This window comes from Myotis nattereri, assembly GCF_964212035.1.
Source record: "Myotis nattereri genome assembly, chromosome: Y".
Lineage (NCBI taxonomy): Eukaryota > Metazoa > Chordata > Mammalia > Chiroptera > Vespertilionidae > Myotis > Myotis nattereri.
In genome coordinates this window covers 12,489,868-12,496,762 of record NC_138094.1, presented here as the reverse complement: position 1 = coordinate 12,496,762, position 6,895 = coordinate 12,489,868, and the positions used below count along the sequence as shown (strand labels likewise).

Here is a 6,895-nt window from a genome sequence, read left to right as displayed (position 1 = left end):
GCCTGTGTCCAACCTCAGCTCCAGGATCACAGCCTCCCCCACCTGCATGAAGTCCTCCCACTCCAGCCCCAAAGCTGCCCTCTGAACCTCCTGTGCCCTTGTGTCCTGGGTATCACCACTTTCCTGCACCAAGGTGAAGCTAAAAGCCTCCTGGATGATCCTGCTTGCCCTGTCCTTCCTGGTGCAAAGGCCCTGGGGAGCCCTGTGAATCCTCAGGCGCCCTGCAGCTGAAGGCCCCCTAGTGGAACTGAGAGGAAGCGCGCTGCCCCCAGGAGCCCCTCAGTCTCCCAACACAGCCTGACTCTGGATGCCCCCTGGCTCTGAGACTGGTGCTGTGAAGGAGCAGGTGGTGCAGAGCCTGCTGAGTCCAGGCAAGGTGCTTGCTCACTGGTGCATGCAACCAGGCCCTGATGTGCTGAGTGGGGGCACAGGGGGCTCATGCACAGGCGCTGGTCATGTGAGCATGTGGTACAGAAGGCACCTAGCCAGGCCCAGCCTGCTGTTTCTGGGTGGGCTCCACAAAAGCCTCCTCTAATCACAGATGGGGCAGTGGGCGTCACCCTGCGAAGCCCTGCCACTTACTCAAAGCTCTGGTGTAGATAGTTGGTAGACTCAGAGGTATCCTATTATTAGCCTGAAAACCGAGATTTTGCAAGCTTAGAAACTTGACCTGACTGAAAAGAAGGAAGAAATGGTGGAACTTGAAAATGACTTCAGGTTTTCTCACTGTGCAGAATAAAGTCAAACATTGCTTCAGTTAAATATTTTAGCCGTTGTTCTCCCCACATGAACTACAATAATAATGTGCTTTGTGTTGATATTTACTGCTGTGTTGCTGACAATTACCTGGAGGAGAAGTTAAGGTGATTCAATGGCTTGAAAAAAGTTTAGCTAAATCTGATTGCAGGTCTAATTAAGCAAGTTTATTCCATATATATATATATATATATATATATATATATATATATTTATATGGCTAAGTTGACTCGTGCATGTGTGATACATATGAAGCTCTTACTGGCGCCAATTGCATGAGTGTGTTTCAATTTGTCATTGTCAATCTGCATTTGATTGACACTGCTATTATAGAGAAAGGGCAAATAGCAGTATTATGGTATTTCTTCTAATTAATTTCCTTTCAACATGCACGAAAACATGCACCTGGCCACTGGTATTCTAATAGTGGCAAGATATCATCCGTGAATGGTAATATTCTATTGGGCAGGACATGCCAAATTGGTCGCACATATCTATCCTATCTAATAAAAGAGAAATATGGTAATTGGCGTACGACCGCTACCCTTCCCATTGGCTAATCAGGGCGATATGCAAATTAACTGCCAGCCAAGTTGGAGGTTAACTGCCAACAAAGATGGCAGTTAATTTGCATACATAGGTGCAATGCTAGGAGGCGAAAGGGGAAGGAGGGAAGAAGCCGCCTGCCCTGACTGCAATTGGAAACCCAGTGGCAGCCAAGAGCCAGAGAACCGAGCTGCTTTTGCTCAGAGAAGCCAGGCTGCCTTTGCTGGCTTCTGTGATAGGAGGACCTGGCCACCTTTGCTGGCCCTGGGCCAGTAATCGGAGAAGCTGGGTGGGGCAGGGAAGAGGCAGATGTCTGCCTCTTCCCTGCCCAGCGTGGCTTCTCAGATCACTGATCACCAGTGATGGGAGAACACCCAGAGGCGGGGCCAGAGGCCAGGCTGCATAGCTGCCTGGGGACACCATTTGGACCCCAGGGGCGAAGCAGCCAGTCCCCAGCAAGAGACCCAGAAGGCGACCCAGGTGCTGGGGCTGCATCGCTGCTGGGTCAGAAATCCGGTGCCCAGGCTGAGGAGACCCAGGACCCAGAGCTGCGTTGCAGCTGGGGCACACGATCCGGTGCCCAGGCTGAGGAGACCCAGGGCCCGGGGCTGTGTAGCAGCTGGGGCACGCCATCCGGTTCGGGGGCGATGCAGCCAGGCCCGAGAAGGAGACCCAGAAGGAGACCCAGGGGCCTCCCAAGAGGAGAGTCTCCATGGCCAGATGGCGTGGTGTCGGGGCAGGAATAAAGACCCGAGGTGACTCAGATGCCTGGCCACAGGGTTAGTCCAGCCAGCAGGGCCTTTCAGTTGGGACTGGGGTGGGGGTGGGGCAGGGAGGCAAGCTGGAAATAGAGAACTACAACTCACAGGAGGCTTAGCAGCCGGGCCTGGGTGCCTGGCTGTGAAATCCAATGGGCTGTAGTTTTGCAAGCCACTTTAAACTAGAGGCTTGCAAGGTTGGAAGTTCTGCGCCTGGAGCCAGGGAGAAATGGAGCTGGAGCAGAGAGAGGGGTCCATGGCAGCCGTGGGCTTTGAGGAGTTCTCAGCACCTCCTGGCTGGGAGCTGGCGCTTCCTCCGCTGAAGGTGGTCACATCCTGGAGAGCGAGCTTGAGACCGAAGTGGAGTTCCTGTCTGGGGGTCTGGGCAGCTCCAGCCTCCAGGAGCTAGAGGAAGAGGAGGAGGCAGCCTGAGGCTGGCAACAGCGGCGCCAAAGGGAACTTAATCGCAGGAAGTACCAGGCGCTGCAGGGAGATTGAGCAGGCGAAGGAGTGGGTCCTGAACAGGCTCCATCAGATATAGAGGATAACATGGAGACTCCAGCAGGAGAGGAGGTTCCTCATGAAGGTGCTGGACTCCTACGGTGACAACTACTGGGCCAGCCAGTTCACCATCTTACTGGAGGATGAGGGCAGCCAGGGCACAGATGCCCCCACCCCAGGCAACGCTGAGAACCAGCCTCCAGAGAAAGAGGGGCTGTCCCCGCCCAGGAGGACGCCAGCGCCTGCAGAAGCCAGCAGCCTGGCCCCTGGCGAGGGGCCCAGGGGTTGGAAGAGGCGGCGAGTGCCACCGGAAGGGGGCCAGGCGTGAGTCCCGCTGTCTCTGGAGCTGGCCCCCATGCAGATAAAGGTGGAGGAAGACTTTGGCTTCAAAGCGGTCGAGGCTTTGGACACAAGTTGGGTTTCTGGGGGCCAGACAAGTAGCTGCCCTACCCCACCCTAGCCAGCTCCCCCTTTGACTGACCCCCCAATAAACAGACCCCATGCTCTCCTTGGCAAAAAAAAGCTTATAGAGGCATGCTTTTAGGATCAAATAGTATAAATATAGATGTAACAGGACAATAAAAAGAGAACCTGGATATGATGATCACCTGAATGCTGCCTCTGTGTCATTCCTTCGTCGCCGACTCCATCCACACCTTTGGGAACCCCCGGACCTACTGAGGCAGGGCCCCAACATTCCTCTTCTTATAAGGACTTCAGTGAGATGGGCTAAGGGTCCCACTAGAACTGCCTCAATTTAATCTAATCCCCTCTTTAAAGATCTTATCTCTATACACAGGTACATTCTGAGGTTCTGGAGATTAGGATTCTAACATACATTTTGTTGATTACCCAAATCAGCCCTTAACAACCAACATGTTTCAGAAAGGAGATTCCTACAGGGTTATTTACCAAACATTCAGAAGTATTTTTAAAAGAGCTAAGTCCCTAGCCCACTGTGCGCGCCCCTCCTGGCGAAGAGGGAAGGCCTGGGTTCCAGGCGCCGGAGGAAAACTGGTGCCAGCAGCCAGGGGAAGGGGCCCTCAAGGGGCCCCAGATTGCGAGAGGGCACAGGGCGGGCTGAGGGACCCACCCGAGTGCACAGATTTTTGTGCACCGGGCCTCTAGTATATATATATATATATATATATATATATATATATATATATATATATATATATAAAGCATAAGCGACATTATGAGTGGTTGGTACGATGCACACCGACCACCAGGACGCAGACGCTCAACACAGGAGCTTCCCCCAGGTGGTCAAGGCTCTCCCACAGCGAGAGCATCACTCAGCCAGAAGCCGGGCTAAAGGCTGGAAAGTGCAGCTGTGACAGCAAGAGCCTCTGCTGCCTATGTGACAAGGCTACGAACCAGTGGTGGCAGGTGGAGTGGGGCCTGGATGAGCGGGAACACAGCACCTGGCTCCAGCTTGGGCTCCTGCCCGGCTGCCTGCCATTTCGTGCACTGCTACATCCCTCAGGAGGTGTCAGACCTAACCTGGCAGTCCCACATCTCCCAAGGTGTCCCAGATTGCGTGAGGGCGCAGGCCAGGCTGTGGGACGCCACCAGTGCTTAAATTTCGTTCACCGGGCCTCTAGTCATTTTATTATTTATCACCGATTTAGCATGGTTCTCTTCTAATGCTGAATAATTTAAAGGTATAACCTGAATTTTGGTAATGATGGCCATATAGATTTTACTGCTCTTTAGCAGTATTATTTAATGGCTTATATGAAGGGTACTAATCTCCTTCAAAATATGAGAAATATTACATCTCCCACAAACAGTACTATGTTTCAGTGCTAATTCTTTCCACTAATGTCCCTAAATGAGCCTTTCACTAATTTTCTTTGCTCACTAGCTCATCCAAAATTGAAATGGGCAGGCTGCTTGTCTATATTCAAGTGCAGAGGCATATTCTTCTTAATTACACTGATGCTATCAATACTTTCAATTTTCCAACATAAATTATAGTGAGGGTCTCAGTGTTAGATTTTAAAACATCTCTTTACTAATATGAATAAGTCACTTTTACCTTATTTCTTCACAACGATGTGCACGCTCTGATTTGGAACTTGCAATGCCTAACTCTTTGAAGTGTGCCTTCCCAACCTTGTTTTCATTAAAAACAGACCATCTGAATCCACATTGGTCACTTTTCACCCTGTTGAGATAATGTAGACATTCCTTGGGTTATGTTGGACTCAAAGTACATAGGTTCTGGATACCTCTCCATACCCCATTTATATATTTTTTTAAAAAAGTTTGATCATTTCTACGTATGTACATATATGCTTTATGGTTTTTTTATTATTATTATTCATTTACCACAAGTAAAGGTCAGGAATTGTTATGTTTCTTTTATTTTTTTTTTTTTTTTTTTTTTTTTTTTACTGTTTCACGCCATTACTGCTGTGTATGTGTACTCCATGTGAGTGACATACGTGCTTATGTAGGTGGGTTCTGACTTACGCGAATATTGCATTATATCCCACTTCAGGAACGTGTCAACAATGTAATGCGAGGAACTACAGTAATTGCATCCTATTGATTCAGTTGTAGTTATTTGGTCTCCACATTTCCTCAATACGTATATGATTGTTGGAAGCACAAAGTATATCTTTATATATTTATTAGAGGCCCGGTGCACAAAAATTTGTGCACTCGGGGGGGGGGGGGGTCCCTCAGCCTGGCCTGTGCCCTCTCGCAGTCTGGGACCCCTTGGGAGATAACGACCTGCTGGCTTAGGCCTGCTCCCGGGTGGCAGAGGGCAGGCCCAATCTCTTGGTGCAGCCCCTGGTTGGGCTCAGAGCAGGGCCCACTGGGATTTGGGGCACCACCCCCTGTCATGCACAGAGCAGGGCGGATTGGGAGGTTGTGATGCCACCCTCAGTCATGCTCAGAGTAGGGCCAATTGGGGGGTTGGGGCACCGTCCCCTGTCACACTCAAGGCAGGGTCGATGGGGAGGTGGTGGCACCAACCCTTGTCACGCACAGAGCAGGGCCGATCAGAGGGTTGGGGCACTGCCCCCTGTCACGCACAGAGCAGGGCCGATCAGGGGGTTGGGGAGCTCACCCCCCCAGCCCCCACCTGTCACGCACAGAGCAGGGCCCATTAGGGGGTTGGGGAGCATCACCCTGTCACTAAAAGAGTAGGGCCGATAGGGGAGTTGGCACAACACCCCCTGTCACACACAGAGCAGGGCGGATCAGGGGATTGGGGCGCCACTCTCTATCACCCACAGAGCAGGGCCGATCAGGGGAGTTGGGGCGCCACCACTGTCACACTCAGGGCAGGGCCGATGGGGAGGTTATGACTCTACCCCATCACACACAGAGCAGGGCCCATGGTGGGGGGTTGGGGCGCCGCCCTCTATCACCCACAGAGAAGTGCAATCAGGGGGTTTGGGCGCTGCCCCCTGTCACGCTGATCCTGGTGCAGGGAGGCCCCTCGGCTCCGCTGATCCTGGTGCTGGGAGGCATATTATCCTTTTACTATATAGAATAGAGAACTGGTTCATGGGTGGGGCTGGCTGGTTTGCCCTGAAGAGTGTTCTGGATCAGGGGTGGGGGTCTCCACTGGGGTGCCTGGCCAGCCTGGATGAGGGGATGTTTGCAGCTGGTCAAACACCCTTCAGGGTGGGGGTCCCCACTGGGGTGCCTGGCCAGTCTGGGTGAGGGGCTGAGGGCTGTTTTCAGGCTGGGACTGAAGCTCCCAACTGCTCCTTTTTTCTTTTTCTTTTTTTAATTCTGGGCCAGCTTTAGCTCTGAGGCTCCAGCTCTTAGGCCTCCGCTCCTGAAAGCAGGTATCTGGTTTGTTTTAGTTCTCAAAACTCTGTATCAACCCCAGCTCTGAGATACCAGCTGGCTGAGGTTTTGTTTAGCGTCTATATTTGTTACAATGTTTGAAACTGCAGGCTCAGAGGCCAGCAGCAGCCGGCGGGGAATGTTGGAGTCCTCCGTCACTGAAGCAAGCAAGCCTCATGTTAGTTTCAAGCTGCCTGGCTGCCGGCCGCCATCTTGGCTGACAGTTAATTTGCATATTGCCCTGATTAGCCAATGGGAAGGGTAGCCGTCGTACGCCAATTACCATGTTTCTCTTTTATTAGATTAGATGTGTTTCTTAGAATTATCATTCAATAAAAATAAATGCCTTGTCCTTATAAAAAGATCTGGCCTTATAATTGAATGGCCTAATACATTTTAGAGTAGGGCACCATTACCAAAGTTTCTCAGAAGAACATGTGTTGAAATGAAGAGTATATCCTGCCAACCCCTACTTGAAACAAGAGCCTTAGTTGGGATCCATCATGATCCAAACAGAG

General features: G+C 51.3%; 1 pseudogene across 1 annotated transcript; it reads left to right on the top strand.

Annotated features, from left to right (window-relative positions):
- Positions 1 to 2,289: 2,289 nt before the first annotated feature.
- On the top strand, positions 2,290 to 3,041 carry LOC308512478 (TCF3 fusion partner-like; annotated as a pseudogene). Its single transcript has one exon. The product of its transcript is annotated as a TCF3 fusion partner-like (transcript).
- Positions 3,042 to 6,895: the final 3,854 nt, after the last annotated feature.